Source organism: Schistocerca americana, chromosome 2 (genome assembly GCF_021461395.2).
Source record: "Schistocerca americana isolate TAMUIC-IGC-003095 chromosome 2, iqSchAmer2.1, whole genome shotgun sequence".
NCBI lineage: Eukaryota > Metazoa > Arthropoda > Insecta > Orthoptera > Acrididae > Schistocerca > Schistocerca americana.
Window position 1 is genome coordinate 845,211,644 of NC_060120.1, and position 27,772 is coordinate 845,239,415.

General features: G+C 45.8%; 1 non-coding gene across 1 annotated transcript; it reads left to right on the forward strand.

Moving 5' to 3' along the window:
- Positions 1-12,437: 12,437 nt before the first annotated feature.
- Positions 12,438-12,512, forward strand: Trnat-cgu. The gene has a single exon. It is a non-coding gene; the product is annotated as a tRNA-Thr (tRNA).
- The last annotated feature ends 15,260 nt before the right edge of the window (positions 12,513-27,772 follow it).

Here is a 27,772-nt window from a genome sequence, read left to right on the forward strand (position 1 = left end):
TCGCTGCGGTCCGGTCCCAGGTCGACGGGCACGTGCACCTTCCGCCGACCACTGGCGACAACATCGATGTACTGTGGAGACCTCACGCCCCACGTGTTGAGCAATTCGGCAGTACGTCCACCCGGCCTCCCGCATGCCCACTATACGCCCTCGCTCAAAGTCCGTCAACTGCACATACGATTCACGTCCACGCTGTCGCGGCATGCTACCAGTGTTAAAGACTGCGATGGAGCTCCGTATGCCACGGCAAACTGGCTGACACTGACGGCGGCGGTGCACAAATGCTGCGGAGCTAGCGCCATTCGACGGCCAACACCGCGGTTCCTGGTGTGTCCGCTGTGCCGTGCGTGTGATCATTGCTTGTACAGCCCTCTCGCAGTGTCCGGAGCAAGTATGGTGGGTCTGACACACCGGTGTCAATGTGTTCTTTTTTCCATTTCCAGGAGTGTAGAACGAGCTTATTTGTTGACTGACTCATCTATCACACTGGCATGGCTAGCGTCTACACCCACGCGGTAGAAGACATTTGTGGGGAACGGTGTCGCTGAGATACAGAAAAACACAGCAGCCACGGTGTGGAACTACGTATCTACAATGGAAAACTCAGCTGATTTGACTTCGCGAGGAGTGTTTCCTGCAAACGTGCAAGAAAACAGTCTGTGATAGAAAGGGCCAGCTTGGCTTAAGGAAGACATCACTCCACGGCCTGTGATAGACACCCCTAGCGATTCTGGAGCCCAGGAGCTGCTAAAGTCCTTTGTCACATGAGCAGAGCAGTTCAAGACGGTATCATCTGTCGATTCTCAAAGTTGTCACGATTACAGTTGATACTGGCATACTGTCTTAGATTCATTAATAACTGCAAAGGAAATGAAAGTAACTGCTGAATTATCTCGCAATGAACTTCAGGACGCTTTGCTACAGTGTGTCAGGATAGCACAAGAAGATAGATAGACAACGGAAATCTACCAGTGGAAGACCATAAAGCTAGTGGATAAAAATAGCAAGCTCAAATCACTGCAAGCTATCCTTGATGATATGAGACTTCTATAGGTTGGAGGCAGGCTACGAAATGCTAATCTGTCATATGAGAAGAAGCATCAACTCGTACTGCCACCTAACCATCATCTCACACAAGTAATAGTGGAAAGTGAACGTTGTCGTCTTTCCCAAGCAGAATGTCAACTGTTGCTTACATCTCTCAGAAAGCAATACTGGATATCTAACGGACGAAATGCAATCCGGCGTGTTCTGCATCAGTGCTTGACTTGTCAGCGATTAAAGGCGAATCCCGCAGAAGAGCTTTTGAGAGACCTGCCACGTCCACGTGTAGAAGGTGTGAGGCCTTTCTTCAGCTGTGGGCCGGCCGGAGTGGCCGTGCGGTTCTAGGCGCTACAGTCTGGAGCCGAGCGACCGCTACGGTCGCAGGTTCGAATCCTGCCTCGGACATGGATGTGTGTGAGGTCCTTAGGTTAGTTAGGTTTAATTAGATCTAAGTTCTAGGCGACTGATGACGCCAGAAGTTAAGTCGCATAGTGCTCAGAGTCATTTTTCAGTTGTGGGATTGATTACACAGGACCGATCTGTGTGAAAACAGGCTGACGGAAATCCAAATTAAAGGAAAAGTGCTACGCTGCCCTGTTTATGTGTTTGGCTGGCTACGCGAGCAGTGCATTTGGAGGTAGTTGGCAAGATTCCGACTGATCCATTCCTGTCGGCCCTCAGAACATTTGTTTCATGGCGGAGTAGGTGCTAAGATTTGTACAGCGACAATGGGAGAAACTTCGTTGAAGCTAGTCGGGAACTTCTCGAGTTACAAGCTGCTGTGAGCAGCCATTATCAGCCGACACAGGTGTAAAGCTTTATGCGCGAAGAGGGCATCGACTGATACTTCATTCCTCCTGCGTCACGACACTTTGGCAGAATATGGGAAGCTGGAGTGAAGTCCTTCACGTACCGCTTGTGGCGAACCATGGGAACCATATGTCCAACTTTCAAAGAGTTGACAACCCCGGCTTGCCAGATTGAGGCTTGCTTGAATTCTCGTCCTCTCACGCCACTGTCTTGCGACCCTACTGATCCCCAAGCCTTCAACCCAGGTCATTTCCTGATTGAAACCGCATTCACCAGCATCCCTCAGCCAGATCTAGGTACAGCCGACCTGAGCTTGCTCACAAGGTGGGTACTACTGCAGCAAGGCTTCCGGATCTTTTGGCGGCGCTGGTCATCTAACTACCTGCATCATCTGCAGCAGCGGGCCAAGTGGATTGTCCTTAATAGGAATGTGCAACCTGGTACATTGGTCATAGTAAGAGAAGATAACCTACCACTCTTATGTTGGAAGCTGGCCGTCATCACCCTGGGAGCGACGGAATGGTGCGAGTGCCCACTATTCGCACACCGCAAGAAGTTTTCAAGAGACAAATCTGCAAGCTATGTCCTTTACCGAGTGACGTGATTCAAAAGTGAACAGTGTACTCGTGTTTTTTATATGTGTGTTTTTCTTCTTTTGTCTTGTATGCAGCAGACTCAGTGTATTTCGCCAATTTTCATGTTTAAATGTATATTTGTTTATGTGATTGTGATTTCCAGATACCAGTTACAAACTCTATGGACAGAATACCCGATTGAAGGACGCAATGTTGTGTGTATTTACTTGTGTTATTTTCTATGATTTTAGTAGGACTTGTGTTTCTTGTATTATGCTGGAAAGAAAGTAATATTTGTTTGGCGGCCGGTATGTTCTGTTCGATCTGGAGGTATTTGAACATGAGGGACAGTGGTCACCTAACGGGACACTCGCTGCGGCGAGGGAGAGACTTGACAGTGGCGAATGGGCCGTCGGTCGGACGGCTGTCCTTAGCTCGTGACCGAGAGGGCCATGTAAACGGCAAAGATGTATATTTTGGTTGTGAACTTACCTATGAATAATAAGTGATTATCTCAAGTAAAACTCAGATTTTTTTTTTTTTTTGGATGAGTACTCGCTAACAAGGATCCACCAGGATGAAGGGCTACCTGGGACCTTCATCTGCATTGCCGCAAAGATGCTTTCAAAAAGTCGATCGCACCGCTGCGGACGTCTCCTTGTCACACAAGGGCAGCGCGGACCGTCGCAGAAGATTAAGAAGCGACAGAGAGAAGGCAGGGTCCGTACTTGGAGGCGGCTTACCGCCCATGCAGTGGAGCCAGCTGCACGAATACAGAAGAGAGAAGAGCAGAGAGCGGTGGCGCGTGTTTACTCGTCGGAGCGTCGCAGTTCCCCTTACCATCCGCAGCGGAGACGGCGCCGGACGAAAACACTTGCCGCGTCCCTGCTCGCAGATACCGGGAATCTTGTTTACGAGTCTGGGTGTTCGTAAACGGCGTCTCAAGCCCCTTCGTTTGCACTACTACGTCGAACGAAATAACAAGGAGCGAACTAATCTGCTCCAAAACATTCGAAGCTGAACTCATTATCAAGAATGTTGGACGTTTACTTGCAATTAACGATGCCATTAAGCTCAACAACACATCAATTCTGTAGCTGATCTTGATTTGTTTGAATGAAACACTCTCCAGACACTTACTGCCGCGTACAAATTTATATCCGAAGTCCTTTTTCAAGAGTCACCCCTCACTCTCTCCGTTATGTCACTATTTCTTTTTCCAGTGGTTTGTGACTACTGTGTCCGTCATGCGTTATTTTGCGTATAAAGCAGCAGAATGCTTCGCTTCGGGCAGTGCGATATCCCCAGTTTTTATGTTACGCTTATCGCTAATTTCTGCAACTTCGCATTACTTTCGTCTTTCTTTGGCTTAGCCCCAACCCATACTGAGCTCAGTTAGATCGTTAACTCCCTTCATAAATTCCTATAACTCTTCTTCACATTCACTGCTATTTATAAAAATTGTAATGGAGTCCAGAATAAATGTTCACTCTGCGCTGATTTGAAACACACTGACAGATAAAAGCTGCGTGCCGAACCGGGACTCGAAACTCGGACCTTTCCCTTCGCGGGCAAGTGCTCTACCGACTGTGCTATACAAACACGACTCACACGCAGCCTTTACAGACTGATTTGTTTTCCTGCGAAACTTCGTAGAGCACACCACTCCTTCTAGAGGCACGGTGAAAATCATGCGCGCAGACGACATAGATTCGATAGCAGTTATTACATGAACTGCTACGTTCTTTTATATAAACGAAGAACTGTGTTATAACACATATAAGATATGTTAACATGGTAGATGAGAGGACAGCGTGCTCTGAAAATGAACGATGCACTGAAACAATCCATAGTGAGCTGTCACTTAAAAGTGGGATAATAGGTCGAAATCGCGATCGTGGCAAGTAAATACGAGAAGTGCCCAGTAAGTAATGCAACACTTTTTTTCTGAAAGCCGGCTGGTTTTATTCAGGTTTCCTACACACAGTATTATTCTCCACTGTTTTTCCAATGTAATCACCGTGCCATGCGGCGACCTTACGCCACCTTACTGGGAGGGCCTATATTTCCGCGTGGTACCACTCTACTAGTCGACGTCGGAGCCAATGTCTTGCTGCATTCCTTCCCATCATCCACCTACTGCTTCCTGCGGAATGCTCCCGTCATTGAGCCAGACAGATGGAAGTCGGAAGGCGTTCAATAAATAATGCTACAGGTTTTTTTCTCGGCCGATTTCGGTTGAAAAAATGTGGAATTTGTTGTGGGACATGCCCCTGTTATAGTTTCATGAGTTCCAATAGGTGGCGGCGCTATACGTAATGTAGCCTTCGCAATGGCGTGTGTAACTGAGGTGCGTTCCAAGCAGAAAGCTGTCACTGAGTTGACTTTTTTTTTTTTTTTTTTGCGCAGACCCGGAGTATCGCAGCATATTCACAGCCGTCTTCAGAATATCTACGGAGTCGGAAGGTGCGAGACCCGGCCTGCAGGGTGGATGAAAAAGAAAAGTCAAATCATGTTTTGTGACCTCTCGGGTGCGCAGACTTATGTGAGGCCTTGCGGTGTCATGGAGAAGGCGGAGTTCGATGCATTTTTTGGGACGATGAACGTGTTGAAGTCGCTTCTTTAATTTTATGAGGGTATGTGCGGCAGGCCAGCGAGCGGGAGATCGGACAGGTATGGGCAATCTTGTTGCGACTATTGCAGACGCTTCACCCAAAAATTCACTGTTCTTTTGTTCACTGCCAGGTCTCCGTAGACATTCTGAAGACGGCTGTAAATATGCTGCGATACTCCGGGTATGTGCAAAAAAAATACAACTCAGTGACAGCTTTCTGCTTGGAACGCACCTCAGTTACACACGCCATTGCGAAGGCTACATTACGTATAGCGCCGCCACTTATTGGAACTCATGAAACTATAACAGGGGCATGTCCCACAACAAATTCCACATTTTTTCAACCGAAATTGGCCGAGAAAAAAACCTGTTGCATTATTTATTGAACGCACCTTCTACATTTCATAATAATTCAGGCGGAAAACGTTGTCCTTTCTGAGCTACTTTCTGCGGTTGCTCCGAAATGCTGATCATTCGCAAATGCAAGCATGTCATTATGACGTTTGCTGCACGCCATCTTCACTGTGTTGCAATTTTAGTGGACAGTAATGTACTTGCTGCAATGCGTACGGCAACTCCTCGTAATGGGCGTTTGCTACCAGATTACTTTCATTGCAAAAAAATGGTTCAAATGGCTCTGAGCACTATGGGACTTAACTTCTAAGGTCATCAGTCCCCTAGAACTTAGAACTACTTAAACGTAACTACCCTAAGGACATCACACACATCCATGCCCGAGGCAGGTTTTGAACCTGCGACCGTAGCGGTCGCGCTGTTCCAGACTGTAGTGCCTAGAACCGCTCGACCACCCCGGCCGGCACTCTCATTGCAACATTACCTTTTAATCAAAGTAGCTTTAATAGCTACATAACGAACAGAACATAGTAGGCGACAGTGCATTAATATCTGAATGAAATGATAAACACTAACCACTTTCGATGCATGTCCATGTACACGTCAGTGAGTAAGCGAAAGCGCGTGAGCGTCAGCGCACGTCTCTCTCTCTCTCTCTCTCTCTCTCTCTCTCTCTCTGTCTCTCTCTCTCTCTCTCTCTCTCTCTCTCTCTCTCTCTGTGTGTGTGTGTGTGTGTGTGTGTGTGTGTGTTGCGCGCACGAGCAACGTACTGCAGTAATCCGTGTCCGGAACAGGGGTCGGCAAATCGCAGATAGAAACGATGGATCGGTGGTCGCCCGTAATTGCTAAGCAGCCCGACGAATCGCCGGCGATGGTGCGTGGGAAGATGGCTGACTGGTTACGATCCTTTGTCTAGCTACTAAGCGTTGTTTTGTAGTTTTATTTTCGTCATGCTGGCATGGAAGAATTTTACGTTAGAATTTCGGCGGCCCCCGTCGGAGGTTCGAGTTCTCCCTCGGGCGTGTGTGTGTGTGTGTGTGTGTGTGTGTGTGTGTGTGTGTGTGTCGTCCTTAGCGTAAGTCAGTTTAAGCTAGATTAAATAGTGTCGGACTGATGACCTCCGCAGTTTGGTCCCATAGGACCTCACAACAAACTTCCAGAAACTATGTTAGAATTTATAGTTTTTCAGGCAGCATGAACTCTAAAAGCGGCCGAAGTACGAATTAGTACTTACACTAAGAAGGGATACAAATATTAAAACATTGATGCCCATCGATTTCGAAAAGATATGGAGAACAGCTGCCACTGCTGCTAAACATGACAGTTCGTTGTTCCATAGCAGAATTACTCGGCACAGTTGTGTAAGAAATTTGTTGGTTGAAATAGCTTGGTAGAACGCTCGTGCATGGTGCCGTCGAAGCGAGCGACAGATTGCAAGCATGTGTGTGTGTGTGTGTGTGTGTGTGTGTGTGTGTGTGTGTGTGTGTGAGAGAGAGAGCGTTAACGGAACGCTTTCTTCATCTCGAACGTCGTTTGGCTTTGAGTGAGTTATGTAAAGCAGCCTACTTAAACACATCTCGCCATCAGGGAGAGGATAACCGTTTAACGTCTAGTCGAAGGCGTGTTTACTTGAGAAGGAGAACAGGCTGAGGGGCAAGACTCAACAAGGAAACCGACCGTGCCTGTTTCAATGGAAACACCTCGGCATTCGCATAACTCGATTTAAGGAACCATGGAAAACCAAAATCCGGCAGAAACTAGATACTGTCTATTTTGTGACCGTTACTGTGACAAATTACTTCGAATGGTTCTCAAGAGGGGTGGTTAACAGTTGAAACCGGTCGACCTTGTTATTAATTTCTGCGATCGAGACACCGTGAATAAAAACATTCGCAAATCTGGAGTGTTAGCGAGACTGTCTATTTCATGTAAACACAGCCCATACCATTATGGAAACACCACCAGCTCGCACAGTGTCTTGGTAACAACTTGGGTCAATGGCTTCGTGTGCCACCTTCGCACCCTACGACCAGCTCTCACAAATCGAAATCGGGACTCATCTACCCAGGCCACGGTTTTCCAGTCGTCTATGGTCCAACCGATAGGGTCACGAGCCCAGGAGAGGCGAGGTTCTACCTTCGAGAGCAGCCTCAGTCATCGAGTTTAATTGATTAAGGCGGTAGAGTGTGAGTCCCTTTCGGTTACGGTATATTCATGTGCAACCAATAGGATGTTGGGAAGCTATATGAAGGTAGTAACTTTTCTAAAAGAAAAGATACCAATGATGACCATGCAGCTTCTCTAGAAAGAAATGATAATTAACCGAAACGCTCAGCTGCCAACAGGTTAAAGGCTACCCGGCCATTGACCTTCTTCTGTGCGAAAGCGCACACTTTGCCCGAACTCTTACGGGAATCGTCACCTTAGTTGGCGCTAGTAATGAGTGAAAGGTCAAATATCCTTTAGGGACATTACGAATGTAGGTTGTGGACAGTTGGGAATGTGGGTCTCACGGGAAGCGTGCAAGGGGCAAGTCCCTGCAGTCGCGCTATCCTCTGTGCCCTCGGTGGCTCAGATGGATAGAGCGTCTGTCGTATAAGCAGGAGATCCCGGGTTCGAGTCCCAGACGAGGCACACGTTTTCAGCTGTCCCCACTGAGGTATATCAACAACATCTGTTGGTAGCCGAGGGTTTCGATTAATTATCATTTCTATGTTAGGAAGCGTTCACTGAAATTACGACTTGTATTCAAAAAGTATTAATTATTACAATGTTTGCATTTTTGGTACACACTGAACTCGCTTCGACACACTACTGTAAAACTAAGCCAAACAACTTGGCGCAACCCATTGGAACAGCTACACCTGTATGTACATGATTACTCTGCAGTTTAAACTTAAATGTTTGGCAGAGGGTGTACAGAATCACGTTCACATTAAATCCCTACCGTTCCACTCTCCAATAGCACGTGGGAATAGTGAATATCAAAATTTCCTTCTTTTATCACGAAGGTCATTCCTCTTTATATAGGGGGGAGTTTAGATAATATTCTGGTTGTCGGAGGAGGAAGTTAATGACTGAGACGATAAACGCCTTTGATTTACTGATAACAATGACGCGCTTGTCATATCCGTGACTCTCGCTATCCCCTATTTCGCGATAATACAAAATGTCAAGCTCCACTCTATTCTTTTCCGATGTCCTCCGTCAATCCTATGTGGGAAGGATCCATCACCGTGCAGCAGTATTCCAGAAGAGGACGGACAAATGTGGTAAATGCTATCTGTTTCGTAAATCTGTTGCTACTTCTGCCGGCCGAAGTGGCCGAGCGGTTCTAGCTGCTACAGTCTGGAACCGCGCAACCGCTATGGTCGCAGGTTCGAATCCTGCCTCGGGCATGGATGTGTGTGATGTCCTTAGGTTAGTTAGGTTTAAGTAGTTCTAGGGGACTGATGACCTCAGAAGTTAAGCCTCATAGTGCTCAGAGCCATCTGAACCATTTTTTTGTTGCAACTTCTAAGAGCTCTGCCAATAAAATTCAGTCTTTGGTTTGTCTTTTGCACAGCATTTGACGTTTGATGTCTACAATTTGTGTTGTTTGTAATTGTAATATCTACTTATTTATACTTATTTATTTGAATCGGCAGCCTTTAAATGTGTATGATTCATTGTGAATCAGAAATTTAGGGGATTTTTTTTTTAAGTACTCATGTGGATGACCTCACGCTCTTTATTTGTTCACATCATGTACATTTCTGATATATGTGAAATGCAGTCACCGTTATGAATGTGGGCAGCTATCAGCTGTATAATGGAATGACGACAATGAAATTTTGTGCCGGACCCGTTTATCGCGAGCTGTCGTCTTACCATTACGCTATTCCACGGCCAGACCTAAACTTCCACATGTCTCAGTCATGTCTCTACAACCTGCACCCATACACCCATTATATATATATTCCAGTAAAGGGGAGACGTTGTAATTGATAGTCGCTTGCTCGGTGTCGGCGGATATATCCGGTATCACAGTGCCTCTGTTGTTCAGAACTACGGTGCAATATTACTTCAGACATTCATGCATGTCCGAAGGAACAAGCATTGCGCCGACAACAGCCGTTATGGAATAAATGAAATGTATTTCCCGGTTGGAATATGGACAACCATCAGCCGTATAATGGAATGAAGAGAGTGAAAATTTGTGCCCGACCGAGACTCGAATCCGGCTTTCTCGTTATCCGAGCACGACTTACGGCCATACCCAAACGTCCATAAGTCGTCAACCATGTGTCTACAACCTGCTCCAGTAAATTCATTGCATATATTCCGGTACAGGGGAGACATTATAATTGAAAGTCGCCTGCCCGGTGTCGGAGGATAAATACGATATTGCAGTGTTCCTTTGGACATATCGTTGTAGAGACATGGTAGACGACATTTGGAAATTTGGGTGTCACCGCGATTCGTGCACCGATAACCTAATGGTAAGGCGACCGCTCGCGATAAGCGCGAAATCTGGGTTCGAGTACCGGTTCGGCACAAATTTTATCGTCGTCATTCCATTATACAACCGATAATTGTCCATATTCTCAACTGACAATAAGTTTCACGTATTAGAACTTTATGACTACCACTCGTACTCATTATGTTAGCGAATAGTTCGATTTCGTAATTTTCGTACACTCGCTTTCCGGTGTCGCTTCACGATCTGGCGGTACAGGCATTGTATTTCGTTCTTCAGAACGTTATGCTTTTCACGTTCGCTGGCACGTTGTGGGTTAGCAGGGAGCTGCAACTGCGGCGGCGGCCTGCTCCACATTTGCCGATAGACTCGTCGCAGCTAATTCTGGAGCATTAAGGCCACGATTCATTCCGGACTTGGTCGCATACAGCGCGGTCGTACTTGTTCTCCTGCTTCCCTTCCCCGAACCACGGGACGATTGCACTGAGCAAAATTGAGATCGCAGACGTGCCAGAAACAGTCGACAAGTAGAGACAGTATGTTTGATTGCAGCACTACTACCGGTACTTTTCTACCACTAATCTATTTCAAGCATTCTTTATTGCCGGTGGGTGGTCCACGTAGTCACCTGGAACAACAATTCATCATCTGAATTATTAATTTCTTTCTTCCGCCATGTACTTGAATTTGTCACGTTATAACTGTGCTCAGATCAAATACAAACGTATACCAAGCGGCTTGTCACACAAAATTTTAATGTACTGAGACTGGGACATACCGCAGTTACTAGAACGGTTAAGTAATTTTTTGAAATCTCCTTAATTCTAACATCTGAATTTCTGTACGTCGTACATGTTGATCGAACGAGGTTAATTAGTGACCTGATTATCTGTTACTGTAGTATCTGAATTTCGGACGGATGGCCATCACCATTTATTAAGCAGTACAGTAGTCAGCACTGTATGCCTGACTTGTATCATCAACTTCCCGACAGATGTGACGCGGCCGCTACGAATTTCTCTTTAGTGCCAAACTATTCATATCAGAGAGCCACTTGTACCCAACATTCTTAACTATTGGTCAGAATATATTCCTGTCTGTATCTTTACCTACATTTTTTATGCTATACAGTTGCCTTGAGCACGACCGAACTTAGGCCTTGAAATTAGAACACATGCCCCTTCATCCAGACCCTTCTTCTTATCAAAGTTTTCCGCATGCTGTACCTCTCACCGATTCTGTGCTGAACCTCCTCAGTTCTTATCAGTCCACCTAATTTTCAGCATCCTTCTATAGCGTCACATCTCGAATGCTTTGATTCTGTTTGTTTTTGATTTTTCACAATCCATAAATCACATCGATATAGTGCTGTGCTCCAAATGTACTCCCTCAGAAATTTCTTCCTCGAATTAACGTCTTACAGTTGATACTAGTAGACTTCTTTTTTGAGGTGAATCCCGTCTTTGCGTCTGATAGTCTCATCTTTGTGTCCTCCTTATTTCGCCCATCACGTTTTACTGCTATCTAGGTAGGAGAATTCCAGCAATTCGTCTACCTTGTGGTCTCCGATTCCGACGTTCATCACTGATCTCATTCCCAATGCTTCTCATTACTTTCGTCTTTATTCGGTTTACTCTCCGTTCTTAATGTGTGCTTCTTACCCTTTTCATTCCACTCACGTCTCCTGCAATTCTGCATCACTTTCTCTCAGGATATGTCTGAGCGATTACTGTTATTCATATCCCTTCACCTTGAATTTTAATCTCACTCCTGAACCTTCTTCTTATTTCCGTCGTTGTTCTTCGAAGCACAGCATGAACAAAAGGGGCGAAATACTACATTACTATATATCTTGCACCCGGAAAGTAAGTACCTATTCCGAGGCTGTTTTCACTGACAACTATGCCATTTGCAACTGAGCATGGCATATGTTTTCTGCTCTATACTAACTGTTTGCACAAGCATGCACAAATTACTCGCGTTCAGCAGGGCTCAGGCGTCAGTTTGTTTACCAGAAATTGAGCTCGGCAACATTTTTGTGTTACAAAAAAAGCACAAGACGATATGTGAAGTACGAGTGTATAGAGAAACGAAAACCTTATCCCCGTATTAACTATTCGCAGTAGACATAGTTCGGAAACTGCCTCGCATTATTCTTGTTTTTCTTTTTTTCTCCATGCGATACTGTATTCCTTGATTTGTTGTACATCACAGTACAAAGTATGGAGAACGTAATTTAACAAGCCCAAATAGAAATTACATCAGGTAACCGACGAATGCTTGCAGAAGCCTCCATACCACTGCAACACATGTTCAAGCATGCACACGCATGAAACTTTTGCACAAGCATGCATAATCGAAACTCGATCAAACATCAAGCTAGAATGAAATTTTCACTCTTCAGCGGAGTGTGTGCTGATATGAAACATCCTGGCAGATTAAAACTGTCTTCCGGACCGAGACTCGAACTCGGGTACTTGCCTTACGCGGGCAAGTGCTCTACCAACTGAGCTACCCAAGTACGACTCACGCCCCGTCCTCACTGGCAGAAGTAAGGCTGTGAGGACGGGGCGTGAGTCGTGCTTGGGTAGCTCAGTTGGCAGAGCACTTGCCCCCGTAAGGCAAAGGTCCCGAGTTCGAGTCTCGGTCCGGAACACAGTTTTAATCTGTCAGGAAGTTTCAAACATGAAGCTGCTCGTATGGTCTTGATGGTTGCGCAAATCTATTCTACACAAAATCAAGCTTGCTAGGGTAAACAAGCCCGCGCATGTGTGGTTGTCAAGCATGCAGACGTGTGTGTAGCCACGTCGAGGAAGATCGAGATAGCTGATAGGCAGAGAGACCAGTGCAGCTGTGGGTATCACGGTATGGGGCGGGGTGGGGTGGGGTGGGGTGGGAGGTGAATGACGGGAACAGGCCGGGCGGGTGATCTGGCAACAGCGCAGACAGAGGCCGCCCACCGCCGCGGCCTTCTCCTCCGCTCCGACACCTCCGTCTGTCGGTGCCCAGTCATCCGGCAAGCCGCAGTGCGCGCGCGCGCGTGCGTGCGAGCGTGCCTGCACGAGAGCGCCGGAATGCAACTCTCTCCTGTCTGCTGCACACCCCAGTGCTGATGCGCGGCTCTCCTAGCCAATAACGCGCTGTCCTTCCCGTCTCAAGGGTACGGGGCTGTACTCGCGTGGTGTGTGACGAAGGGTGCGTTTGCAGGTCCGTGGTCTCCCATATGGCTACGTGGCGCAGCGGTAACTAGTATTTAGGAAGGCGGCGGTTCAAATCCTCATCCGGCCAATACAGAACAAAGACGCTTGCAAAAGTGGCCGGAACGTCGGTTCGTTTTACAGCATGATATTTTCTAAAACCTAGTAGATTTTGTACAAGCTGACATATTGCCTGTTTGCTTGTTTCGGGTTCTCCGCCCGGCGTTTGTTTGACAATTTGTCTGACGCTTCGCCAGCACGAGTGCTGGCATTGTCGAAGCTTCACTCTGCATTGCCGGTGGCGGACTGGAGTCCATTTCGGGATCGCAGATTAATTAAGAAATGTGTCAAAAAAGCAACGAGACTGATTTTTTATCTACCAAAGTTTTTGTTTTTTGCAAGCAACAGTATTGTCCCCTTCAAAGTAGTTCTCTTCGGCAGCTACACACCGGTGGAGTAGTTGTTCTCAGTCTTGGTAGCAAAAAATGGCTCTGAGCACTATGGGACTTAACATCTGAGGTCATCAGTCCCCTAGAACTTAGAACTACTTAAACCTAACTAACCTAATGACATCACACACACCCATGCCCGAGGCAGGATTCGAACCTGCGACCGTAGCGGTCGCGCGGTTCCAGACTGAAGCGCCTAGAACCGCTCAGCCACTCCGGCCGGCTCTTGGTAGCAGCCTTCAACATGTCGATCACGACCTTCTGAATCTTCTCCAGAGTCCTAGAATGACGTCATTTTAAGACATTTTTCAATTTTGAGAAAAGAATAATCACATAATAACTTGGATCAGGTGAATAGAAGGTCTGCAGAACAACAGGTACGCCTTTTGAGGTCAGCTTTTCTGCCGTACACACCCAGGGTAACGCATAGGCTTGCCGTATATTGCACAAGAACCGTGTGAAGACTGCTTACAAAACGACCAAGAAGATCAAACAGTGTCTCAGATCAACAGAAGACGAAAGGGTTCCACTTGCAATGCTGGGAATATGGCGCATATCTTATACATGAGGGCGAACTATGTTGGAATGTCTGGAGATCCATCTAAACCAGTGTCACAGAACATAAGCAGCACTGCAGACTGGGGCAGGTGGCGAAATCAGCCGTGGCGAACTACACGCTGTGTGAGCTCGACCACATGATAAAATTCTCCGACACGGAAGTTCTTACTGTAGACAAGAGCCACTCCCGAGAAATCCGCAAACATGACAATAGCTTTGACAAGAAAGAGGAACGCGTCAAGGTGAAAGGTTCCTGGATTCCCTTGCTGCAGCGAACGACCGCTGAAGGTAGCAATGGGAGAAACACAGCAGTTATGTGCAGGAGAAAGCCCTGAGACCTTGCACGACAGGTACATACAGTCTGATGCCACGAGGTCGACTCCAGTCCGCCACCAGCACTGGATGAAGATGTATGTATTAACAATGCCAGGCAATCGTACTGCCGAAATGTCACAAAATCGTAAGACAAACGCAGGTTGAAGACCCAGATACGAAAGAAACAAACAATATGTCAACAAGCAAATACGAAAGCCTCCACAGTTTTGTGTTTACACAAGCCAGCAGCTGACGCGAAAAGCTACGCACACGCCTTGTGGACATAAGAGGCACGGCCTGTTTGGATACTGAGGCAAGGAAAGAGTGGGAGCGACTTTCCTGGTCTATTACCGTAATTATTTTGCTTTAGATTACTCTGCCTCACAGCTACAAGTTAGTTTTGAGATCAGCAGATATAAACTTAGTAGCGCCAATCTAGAATTATGGAATAAGATGCGAAGTCGTAATATGCCAAGCTTCTCGTTATCGGAAAAAAAGCAATGCTCTTGCTGCTGTGATGTCGGAAGACTGGTGAAAAGCGGCACGGCACAGGAAAAAAAAAAAAAAAAAGAAAACTCTGACAACTGCTGGAGCGCTTAGATGTTTAGATGGACGAAGAAACTGTCGCCATCGTCATCCGCGGCTGAAACAACAGACGGTCAATCCACAGAGACGCAAGACAGACATCACCGGGAAAGATAATTCAACAAATGAATTAATAACTGCAAAATTGAGGCAACTCCAGTTTTCGATAAACCATGAAAACCATTTTAAAACTCAATTGTTTTATACATCTTTCGGTCTAATTATGGGAAACATATGCCATATCTACATTCATAATATTTTGCGCCGTAAAGTGATGAATTGCCTTTTTTACACTCTTGTTCTTATTTTTATAGTCAAGGCGAACAGAATAAACACTCGAGGAGGTCCTGAACCCTTGCTGATTCTTCTTTCTTGTCCGTGAACCCACTAATAAATACATATTATGATCGCTTTCAAATACTTTAGTGAAAGAAAACAGAAGACACATTTTTTCACGATCGCTAAGTTTACTGAAACATTGGTACTTACGCATAAGATAGGCTAGAAACTTGGCATAACTTATCCTTCCGACTTTACAACACCTTATCATCAATGATCCGCTTACTTTACATTCACCTGATTTTAAAACGTTTTCCGAAAGGAAATGAGATTCCTGTTTTACACTATCTTGCCTGTCAGGGAACTCATGTAAGTCGCTAGATCTAGAGACAAGACTTTTCCTCCCGAATCACTTATTATTCTTTCATCAATATACAGTATTATGTGTATGGAAAAAAACGCGAGACACCGGATGAAAACACTCGGCAGATCCCTGAAGTCCCTGTAAACAAACCACATCAGTCGTTTGACGCAGCAGTGACGTAACTCCAGGAGCCTCCTCTTTGTTGCGGTAAACTAATGTGACAGAAATCTCAATTTCTGAATAACAAGACAACTAACGGCCTCAGATCTTTCTTGGACTGAACGAAAGATCTTTTTATTCGTCACAAGACAATAAATGTCACTCCAAAATTGTCCTTTTGCGGCAAATCCTTCAAATACCGCCAGCGAATGCTCAGGAGCAGCTTAAGTGCGAGAATTATACGGTATGTTCCTATTCTGTTCTTTCTGCAGAGAACCGATAAGTGACTTCTGTACCTGTGGCAATAGCTATGTCGACGCTACGCATGGCACGCAGTCATTCCACTATGGTTCAAATGGCTCTGAGCACTATGGAACTTAACATCTGAGGTCATCAGTCCCCTAGAACTTAGAACTTAGAACTACTTAAACCTAACTAAGCTAAGGACATCACACACATCCATGCCCGAGGCAGGATTCGAACCTGCGACCGTAGCGGTCGCGCGGTTCCAGATTGTAGGTTCGAATCCTGCCTCGGGCATGGATGTGTGTGATGTCCTTAGCTTAGTTAGGTTTAAGTAGTTCTAAGTTCTAGGGGACTGATGACCTCAGAAGTTAGTGCTCAGAGCCATTTTTGTACACGAAGAGCCATTGCACTTGCCTTACGTGACTGTATGGTTTGAATTCACAAGTCCTGTATTCTCGGTCCGTTCTTCTTCCAAGAGAATACACAAAGAGAGCCTGTCAGGTGTATGGTGACGTCTGCACGTTATCCAGACGTTGCACAGCATGCGATTCCTGCTTTGGATAAGCGCACTTGTAAGCCACTGTTTCGTGTAGGATGGGGCAATACCTCACGTCACTCGCCCTGTGAAAGAACTGGCTAATGCAACCTTAAACGAATGTTTTCCAGATGCATGGTCTGCAAGACCACCTGATCTGGATCCATGTGCCTTTGGCTCTGGAGTTGTCTAAAAGAAAGCGTTTACCGCGGACACGTTCAGTCTGTACCTGATCTGAAGGCAACTAGACAGCAACTGTTGATCACGTCGTCTTACGAATGCACCATCTCGTCGACGTCTCCGATGGTCATACGGTGTACGCGGCGCTTAACGATAAAATAAATGTTATGCGTTTCTCAGTTGTATGACCTTTTCTGCCCACCTCTCGTTCCTAATTTATTAAATACTGAAACATTTCTACGCTTCTTTCTTGAATTCACAGCGCCAGATTTGTACCTGGTGGCCAACACTGGAACTACCTTTCTTCCAGCGATAATTGGTTCCACGTTAAAGCGTTAGAATATCAATGAACAAATTTTCATTGTCATACGGTAATTACAGCCAGCACTGAACCACTGTGAGTAGCTGCACTTCAATTATAATTATCCGGTACGTACATTCAAACAATATTTATAAGGGAATACAGAGAGCCTGTTTACCCTGTGCGTTATGTTCTTTTTCCACGTAGTAAATAATGTCATGAAAAAATGGAATATTTTTCTTCAACACAGCTAACTTTTTCAGTTAATGAAAATTATTTACACTACTGGCCATTAAAATTGATACACCAAGAAGAAATGCAGATGATAAACGGATATTCACTGGACAAATATATTATACTAGAACTGACACGTGATTACATTTTCACGCAATTTGGGTGCATAGATCCTGAGAAACCAGTACCCAGAACAAACACCTCTGACCGTAATAACGGCCTATATACGCCTGGGCATTGAGTCAAACAGAGCTAGGATGCATGTACAGGTACAGCTGCCCATGCAGCTTCAACACAATACCGCAGTTCACCAAGAGTAGTGACTGGCGTATTGTGACAAGCCAGTTGCTCGGCCACCATTGACCAGACGTTTTCAATTTCAATTGAGGAGTTCCTAGATAACAGGACGCAGCATGTCATTCTCAATGGAGAGAAGTCTTCCGAAGTAAGAGTGATTTCAGGTGTGCCGCAGGGGAGTGTCGTAGGACCGTTGCTATTCACAATATACATATATGACCTTGTGGATGACATCGGAAGTTTACTGAGGCTTTTTGCGGATGATATTGTGGTATATCGGGATGTTGTAACAACGGAAAATTGTACTGAAATGCACGAGGATCTGCAGCGAATTGACGCATGGTGCAGGGAATGGCAATTGAATCTCAATGTAGACAAGTGTAATGTGCTGCGAATACACAGAAAGATAGATCCTTTATCATTTAGCTACAAAATAGCAGGTCAGCAACTGGAAGCAGTTAATACTATAAATTATCTGGGAGTACGCATTAGGAGTGATTTAAAATGGAATGATCATATAATGTTGATCGTCGGTAAAGCAGATGCCAGACTGAGATTCATTGGAAGAATCCTAAGGAAATTTAATCCGAAAACAAAGGAAGTAGGTTACAGTACGCTTGTTCGCCCACTGCCTGAATACTGCTCAGCAGTGTGGGATCCGTACCAGATAGGGTTGATAGAAGATATAGAGAAGATCCAACGGAGAGCAGCGCGCTTCGTTACAGGATCATTTAGTAATCGCGAAAGCGTTACGGAGATGATAGATAAACTCCAGTGGAAGACTCTGAAGGAGAGACGCTCAGTAGCTCGGTACGGGCTTTTGTCAAAGTTTCGAGAACATACCTTCACCGAAGAGTCAAGCAGTATATTGCTCCCTCCTACGTATATCTCGCGAAGAGACCATGAGGATAAAATCAGAGAGATTAGAGCCCACACAGAGGCGTACCGACAATCCTTCGTTCCACGAACAATACGAGACTGGAATAGAAGGGAGAACCGATAGAGGTACTCAAGGTACCCTCCGCCACACACCGTCATGTGGCTTGCGGAGTATGGATGGAGATGTAGATGTAGAATTGGTGAGAAATCTGAAATTAACGTCCACTGTTCAAAGTGCCGTCAATGTGAACAAGAGGTGACCGAGACGTGTAACCAATGGCACCCATACCAACACGCCGGGTGATACGCCAGTATGACGATGACGAATACACGCTTCCAATCTGCATGCATCGCGATGTCGCCAAACACGGATGCGACCATCATGATGCTGTAAACAGAACCTGGATTCATCCGAAAAAATGTTTTGCCATTCGTGCACCCACGTTCGTCGTTGAGTACGCCATCGCAGGCGTTCCTGTCTGTGATACACCGTCAAGGGTAACCGCAGCCATGGTCTCCGAGCTGATAGTCCATGCTGCTGCAAACGACGTCGACTGTTCGTGGAGATGGTTGTTGTCTTGCAAACGTCCCCATCTGTTGACTCAGGGATCGAGATGTGGCTGCACGATCCGTTACAGCCATGCGGATAAGATACCTGTCATCTCGACTGCTAGTGATACGAGGCCGTTGGGATCCAGCATGGCGTTCCGTATTACCCTCCTGAACCCACCGATTCCATATTCTGCTAACAGTCAATGGATATCGACCAACGCGAGCAGCAGTCTCGCGATACGATAAACCGCAATCGCGATAGGCTACAATCCGACCTTTATCAAAGTCGGAAACGTTATGGTACGCATTTCTCCTCCTTACACGAGGCATCACAACAATGTTTCACCAGGGGCAACGCCGGTCAACTGATGTTTGTGTATGAGAAATCGGTTGGAAACTATCCTCATGTCAGCACGTTGTAGGTGTCGCCACCGACGCCAGCCTTGTGTGAATGCTCTGAAAAGCCAATCATTTGCATATCACAGCATCTTGTTCCTCTCGGTTAAATTTCGCGTCTGTAGCACGTCATCTTCGTGGTGCAGCAATTTTAATGGTCAGTTGTGTAGCTAAAACTCCCTGCTCAGTTTACGTTCTTACTTACGTTTAGCGAAGGCGTCAGCTCTATTCCGTTACTGTTAAACCTAAACCGGTTGTCACTTGCAGATATTTGGCTCCTCACACAGAGGAACTCTCCGTGCAAAAAATATCAAAGAGATCGTCAAGAAACAATTGCAATTTGCCATGAAACGAAGCGAACGTAAATAAATAAAAAAAATCAAATCAAATAAAATGAAGAATCAAAAGACGCAAAAGCACAAAATCCACTCCTACAACATAAGCGAGAGGGGCGAACTTCCAATTTTTGCGGATGACAACTCAGATGCTCCCAGAAAGGTCGACGTAGAAACTATCTTCCCGAGAAACCTAGACGGTGCCGTCTCGTCCCGTTCCGTTCCGTTGACGGCGTATGTGAATGCTATCATTTTAAACGCATCGTGGAATGTTTTGACGTGACGTCACGCTCTGTTCTGTCAAGTGTGAATCGTCCTTTATCAGGTAATACTTGTCAAATCGTTTATGTACGCTGAAAACACTAGAGGCGCTATTATTATTCACTAGAGGCGGTATTATTATTCTTCGTTGAGTAAGGTTTACGTTCTCCGCTGGAACGCAGCCACAGCGAACCTGTCGCCTCGCACGTCCCACTTATCTGAGTGCGAAATCGACCCCGCCGGTGGCAGTGAGCAGACAGGGCGCACGGCGGACAATGCAGCACCTGCCTACTGGCGGCTGGCAGTCCCCCCCCCCCCCCCCCCCTTCCTCCTGCTGGAGGTCAGGGACCACGAGGCGGCCGCAAAGCGCGACCCACAATGCGCGCAGACGGCCAACAGCTCTCGCCTTGCTATTGTGTTCCACAGGAAAAACCTCGCACTCCAGCTTCCTGCATCCTCGGACGATCCAGGTATTACTTTGCCAGTGGGCACTGAGTTGATCACGTAACTGTACTATGATTGAAATTACTTGCTGGTGGATTGCACTTCACGCGTTTGAGCTGGTCTGCTCTAATCAAAGGGTTCAACGTCACGACTGAATTGCTGATTACTCAAGGATTCGGGTTTCCGAGAACAACAGTGCCTAGCGTTACCCTTCTTATCGCATGTTGAATGTTTCCATGCGCGTAAACCGCTGCACACGACAACAGGTGTTTGATGAACAGGTGTCGCAAGCCGGAGTGGCCGAGCGGTTCTAGGCGCTACAGTCTGGAACCGCGGGATCGCTACGGTCGCAGGTTCGAATCCTGCCTCGGGCATGGATGTATATGATGTCCTTAGGTTAGTTAGGTTTAAGTAGTTCTAAGTTCTCGGGGATTGATGACCTCAGAAGTTAAGTCCCATAGCGCTCAGAGCCATTCGAACAGGTGTCGGGCCGCTCCGCACAGCCATATGGGGCCAGCGACGGCCTGCTGCTAAGCCCGACCGTCATCTATTCGTATGTGGGGTGTCAGGAAACCATTTCTGGCAGATGCTGTGATATGCAAATGATTAGCTTTTCAGAGCATTCACACAAGGCTGGCGCCGGTGGCGACACCTACAACGTGCTGACATGAGGATAGTTTCCAACCGATTTCTCATACACAAACAGCAGTTGACCGGCGTTGCCCCTGGTGAAATGTACCGCATAGGCTTCAATAAACAATGATCACCACCACTACATACCCATGACTTCTTGTGGCCACTACACACGCATCTACAGGACCGTTCCGCAACCCATCTTGTGACACATGGCGGAGGGTACGTTATGTACCATCACCATTTCCTCCCTTTCCTGATTCAGTTGTGAATGCTGGAAGAACGACTGTTAATAAGTCTCTGTGTCAGTGCTAATCCATCTACTTTTACGTTTATGCTATATACGCAGGAGGGAGCAATACTGTGATGTGACAAAAGTCATGCTACTGCGATATGTACATATACAGATGGCGGTAGTATCACGAACACAAGGGATAAAAGGGAAATGCAATGGCGGAATTTTCATTTGTACTCGGGTGATTCGTTGCGGGGATATTGTGGGGGAGGAGACCAGACAGCGAGGTCATCGGTCTCGTCGGAGTAGAAGAGAACGGGGAAGGAAGTCTGTCGTGCCCAGGCATTTGCCTGGAGCGATTTAGGGAAATCACGAAAAACGTAAATCAGGATGGTCGGACGCGGGATTGAACTGTCGTCCTCCCGAATGCGAGTCCAGTGTGCTACCCACTGCGCCACCTCGCTCGGTCGGGTGATTCGTGTGAAAAAATTTCCATAGTGATTATGGCCGCACGACGGGAATTGACAGACTTTGAATGCGGAATGGTAGATGGAGCTGGACGCAAGGGACATTCCATTCCGGAAATCGTTAGGCAATTCAATATTTCCAGATCCACAGAGGAACGAGTGTGCTGAGATACCAAATTTCAGCTGTAAGTTCTAACCACGGATAACGCAGTGGTGGACGGCCTTCACTTAACGACCGAGAGCAGCGGCGTTTGTGTAGAATCCTCAGTGCTACCAGACAAGTAACACTGTGTGAAATGGGCTCGTGACCATATCCGTTGGATCAGAGAAGACTGCAAAACCCTGGCCTGGCTAGTTGATTCTCAGTTTTAGTTGGTAAGAGCTGATGGTAGGATTCGAGTGTGGCGCAGATCCCACGAAGCCATGGAGCTAAGTTGTCAACAACGCGATCTGTAAGCTGGTGGTGACACCATAATAATGTGGGCTATGTTTACATGGAATGGACTGGGTCCTCTGGTCCAACTAAACCAATCATTGGGTGGAAATGGATATGTTCGCCCACTTGGAGGCCATTTGCAGCCATTCATTGACTTCATGTTTCCAAACAACGATGCAATTTTTGGGAATGACAATGCGCCATGTCACCAGACCACAATCGTCTGAAGAACAATCTGGACAATTCGAGCGATGACTTGGTCACGCACGTCTCCCGACATCAATCCCATCAAACATTTATGGGACATAATTGAGAGACCAGTTCGTGCACAAAATCCTGCATTGGAACACTTTGGGAATTATGGACGGCTATAGACGCAGCATAGCTCAATAATTCTACAAGGGACCTCCAACGACTTGTTGAGTGGATGCCACGTCTAGTTGCTGCACTTCGCCGGGCAAAAGGAAGTCCGACACGATGTTAGGAGGTATGCCTCGACTTTTGCCACCTCGGTGTATATTGTTTGGCTCTTCTAGGAGCTTACGGTCTCGGAAATTTAACAGAAAATCGCACCCCGATCCAGAACGCCTCTTTGAAGTGTCTGCAGCTGGAGTTGGATGAGCCTCTCTCTAAAGGTAAGTACACATTTGTATACAAAATTGGAGAGAGACTGTATATAGACAGCTGGACACTGTATACAGACAGTCTAGATACTTTGTCTCGTGTACACATTTGAATGCCTTTTTCTTCGATATTTGCTGCATATGGCTGACCTTCCTGGGATCGTGAATTGTGTAGCGATAGTAATGGACAGCAAAAGAATCGAAAGAGGAGATGTTGGTGGAAACGTGAACTGTTTTTGGAGGGACTTCGTTTCCAGAAGATGCAGCAACTGAAACATAATGATCCGTAGCAACGTTATGAATTTGCTAGTCGGTTTCTGGCACGGATCGAAGTTGATAACGTGTGGTTGGGCAATGTTCTATGGAGTGACGAAGTACATTTTACACTACAGGTGCAGTGAAGACACACAACTGCCCAGTTTGGGGTACTGTTAAACAGTGTATTGTGCACGAAGAGCCATTGCGCTAGCCGTATGTGACTGTGTGGTGTGGATTCACAAGCGGCTTTATTCTCGGCCTGTTCTTCTTTCAAGAGAATACACCCAGAGTATCAGATGTACAGCGACGTCTGCAGTTATCGACACCTCATTGTACAACATGAGATTCCTGCTTTGGGAGAGTGAAACTGTGTCGAAACCACTGTTTTCATGCAGGACAGGGCAACACCTCACGTCACTCTGCCTGTGAACGATCTGCTTAATGAAACCTTCCAGAGATTTTCCACATGCACGGCCTGCAAGATCGCCTACCTGAATCCCTGTGACTTTTTGCTCTGGGGATATCCAAAAGAACTCGTTTACCAGCCACACGTCCGGTCTCTACCTGATCTGAAGGCCAGTATACAGGAACACGTTCCTCATATTCCCCGGAACTGCTGTGAACAACTGATCACCACGTCGTTTTACGGATGCAGTATCTCGTATACATCTCCAGTGCTCATACTGAACAGACCGTGTTAAGCGGTGGTTTATAATAAAAACAACATTACCCTTTCTCACTTGTTTGACCTCTTTTTCCCACATTTCGTTCCTAATCCATTACATATGAAAACACTGCTATACGTCTTTCTTGCATTCACAGCGGCAGATCTGAATCTGGCAGCTAAAATTAGAAGTAACTGTTTCCACCGTAAATCGGTTCCGTATTAACGCATTATAGTATCTACCAAGCTTCGCTGCCAGACGATAACTGTAGCCGGCAATGGACCTCTGTGTATAGCTCCACTTTAATTATAGCCACCCGGTATTTTTAAATTTCTCTACAATTTTCTAGCGACGCGATTTGTCCGTATACTACTGCATTATTCAAGAACACCCTCCGGTAGGTCATTTATGTCTACTGTGAACGGAAATAGTTTTGTAACATTCCCTTGGCGTCTGCCCGAAGTTTTTACACATGAAGATTTCTCTCCTTTTAAGAATGACTCACTGCGTTTTGCTAGGAAGTCTTCAGACCAGTCGTACAGCTGGTCCGATATTCTGTATTTTATGCAGTAGGCAACGGCGCGGCGCGAAAACTGTCTCAAATTCCTTTCGAAAGTCAAGGAATACCGCATCAACCTGGGCGCCGGAATATTCTAACTTCTGGGTCACGTGAACGAACACACCCAGCTGGGTTTCAGATGTTCGTTGTTTGCGGAATCTATGTTGCTTCGCACACAGAAGATTTTCGGTCTCTAACATGAACGTGTTCCAGAGTTCAACAACAAATTGTCATCAGCGATGTAACCCTAAAGTCGGTTCGTCGGCCCTTATTGAAAACGAGAATGATCTGCACATTTTTCGCACCATTAGGTACGCTCCGCTGTTCGAACGACCAATGGTAGACTGCTATTACAAGAGGGACAAGTTCTTTTGCAAATGTAGAATCCCGTCAAGTCTAGTCAGCTTTCCTCTGTTGAGCATTTTTTCATTGACTCTCGGTTACGCGGTCACTTATTTGGAAATATGTCATTTTAGCGCTAGTGCGGCGTCCAAAATGAGGAACCACATTGCGGCCTTCCTCGGTGAAACAATTTTGTAAAAATGAATTTACTGTTTGAGCTCTAGTCCTCTTATCCTCTGTTTCGATCCCATCGCGGTCACAGAGATTCTGACCAAGCACCCTTGATCCGTACATTGATTTAAGGTAAGAAGCAAAGTTCTTACGAGTTTCTGTTGAATAAGTAGATAGAATTTTACTATAGAATATGGTGAACGCTTCCCTACGCTAATTTTGCATTCGTCCTGAACCGTGATTTATTTTCAAAGGTTGTTCTTAAAAATTTATTTTATTTACTAGCGATTCATCAAGAATATTAACACATTTAATCACACTGTGTAAGCATGGAGGTAGTTGCCAGGGAGTAACTGATGAAATCATAACCAAATTCCTTTTAACAAATAGGAATTTTATTCACTTTAATAATGCCCAGAAGCATCTTTTAAAAGAAATAGATTTAAAATTACAATCAGAAAGCACCCTCTAAATATTAAAGTTACAATTTATTCAGAGGCAGAAAGAAACAAGTTTTGACTGTATGAACTTTCGGGCAAAGAACCTTGCTGCTCCCTTTTGACACGGCCGTAGCTACGACCGCTCACAACAGCCTCTGAAAGACTACACTGTTGCAAATCTGCGACACACCAGATTCTTTTAAACTAAGAGTTTTAACAATTTACACAAGCACACAAACTATGTACCCCCCGTAGGAGGGATGGAAATGGTACAAAACGCTAACAATTAAAATATTAACCTTGCCACCGAAGGTGCAATTTGATTTTAACTTCTAAGAAAAGTCTTACGGCGAAAGGGTGGCAACTTTATGTACTAAAATGACAATTTAAATAAAAGCCCATGAAATGCAATCTTATATAAAATTCTACAATGTAGGCCAAACAATAGTTAAGATGCTCTACAGTACACAGATACCGCCTCTCAAGGTCATAGGCAATAATATCAAAGTTTCCAAAGATCAAAACATATTTCAGGTATTAGGCCGTTGCACTCCAAAATTCGTTAACACACCAAATCCGACAAACAATGACAGAGGCAGCTACTAACATACGATAGATTGATAGGGAGATTACCGAACAACCCGAACCGCAGGTTGCTCTAACCCGCCCCTACTCCACAAGGCAAAAAATGGACCACCCAATTTATAAACAACCACCTTCCCGTGGGTGGGCAAACGGAGAAGAATGGTGGGACGACCCCAAAGCAAAACGGCTCGTGACCTCAGCAAGAAAACGAGTAGAATTTAACAAGAGTAAATCAAACAAGATATCACCAATCACTTAAGTTCTAATAAACTGCGATTTCTCGAGAAGACCTGGCGCAGCACCCCTAAATCGCTCTACCGAACCATCCGCTGCCAGCCGCTTCAACGGGCGCAGGAAGGCGCGCCGATCTCCCGTCTCACGGCGTCGCAGCTCGCACCGGCCAGACTGATGTCGTGGGTTGACTCCTGTTGCTCTCGTGTCGACCGCGAAGTCACTACCCCTCGCTATACGCCGCGGCCCACTGGATTCACGTGGGGACCTCACATGCGCCGACGCTCAAGACGGACGTCATAATCTTGTGCCTCAGTGCGCGACCGACCAACAGATCGATCCAACCGCCAATGACCATTGCCTGAGCAAAATCGAGCAGACTGGCGGCCTAGCGCGCAGACTCAGATGCAGGAACTAAAGCCCGGTCCACACGCAACGATCTGTCTGCGCAGACATCGGCGCAGATGTCTGTACATGCAAAAGATCGCTGCAAATGTGGTGTGTTCACAAGACACAAACCCCAATCTACTACTCGCCCGCCATCTGTCGGTGTAGAAAAGAAATATCAGTGGCAAGCGACTACGCTCCCCGTAAACGTCAAAAATTTAATTCAGTTATTTTGAAATATAGAAATGGAGGAAGTTCTGTTGTGGCCTGTGTTCGCAACTTTTGTTGCAAAAAACATTCAGACCAACTGCAGGAAACAGAGAAAGCGGTCAAAATGGTGTAGACAGTGGCTGCTAAAGCGAAAGCAGTTTTCTCACGTAAATTTACTGCGAGAGTTGCAGGGCGAACCTAACGACTGACTGTCGAAATTATTTGCGGATGGATGTCGAAACTTATAATTATCTCTTAAAGCTTGTAACTCCTCATATTATGAGAAAAAATACTTGTATGAGAAGGGCAATTTCTCCTCATGAACGGCTGGCGGTAACATTAAGATTCCTAGCAACAGGAAGGAGCTACACGGATTTGGAATTTTCAACTGCAGTATCGAAACAAGCATTGAGTGAAATAATACCCAACACATGTGAAGCTATTTACACTGTCCTGAAGGATGAGTTCATGAAGGCAAGTCAAGTAAATTAAGTCTGTCAAGTTACAGATAATATTTTTGGTGTTGTAGACGTGTTTGAAACACAGTAGGCCTATATTATTAGCGATTATATACCTACATGACCATTGAGCTATGGTTTACTTTGTTTCTGAGTAGGCATTTTCAGTTCGCTACTGTGTAGAAGCAACCTGTTACAAACTTTTGTTCCAACATACAAAACTCCTACACCAGATCTTCTAGATTTCTGAACTTTGGATAACTCTTTTCGGTAAACAGTTCGCAACGAATTTTTTTTATTACTGTACTCTGTTTGCCGAGGCGTCAACTGCCCGCAGTTTTTCAACTAGAGCATTGTATACTGCTATCTTTTTGTCTCGGTCACTATATTCTTTACTTTTAATCATCCACAGACATTGGTGGTTTCTATATAGTTAAATGAATTCACTTACAAACTCTCGAGAACACATTAGCCATTTTAATGCCCTGTGCGCACAAATACAAACACTAGACTGAGCAAACAGTTGTTTCGCGCCAGATTTGCGGCGATCTTCTGTCCACACGCTCCAACTTGTCTGCGCAGATGTGGTTTGAACCCACAGATTTGAGATGTTTCGCTCAAACCTCCAACTCCAACTTCCAGGTTTGCAC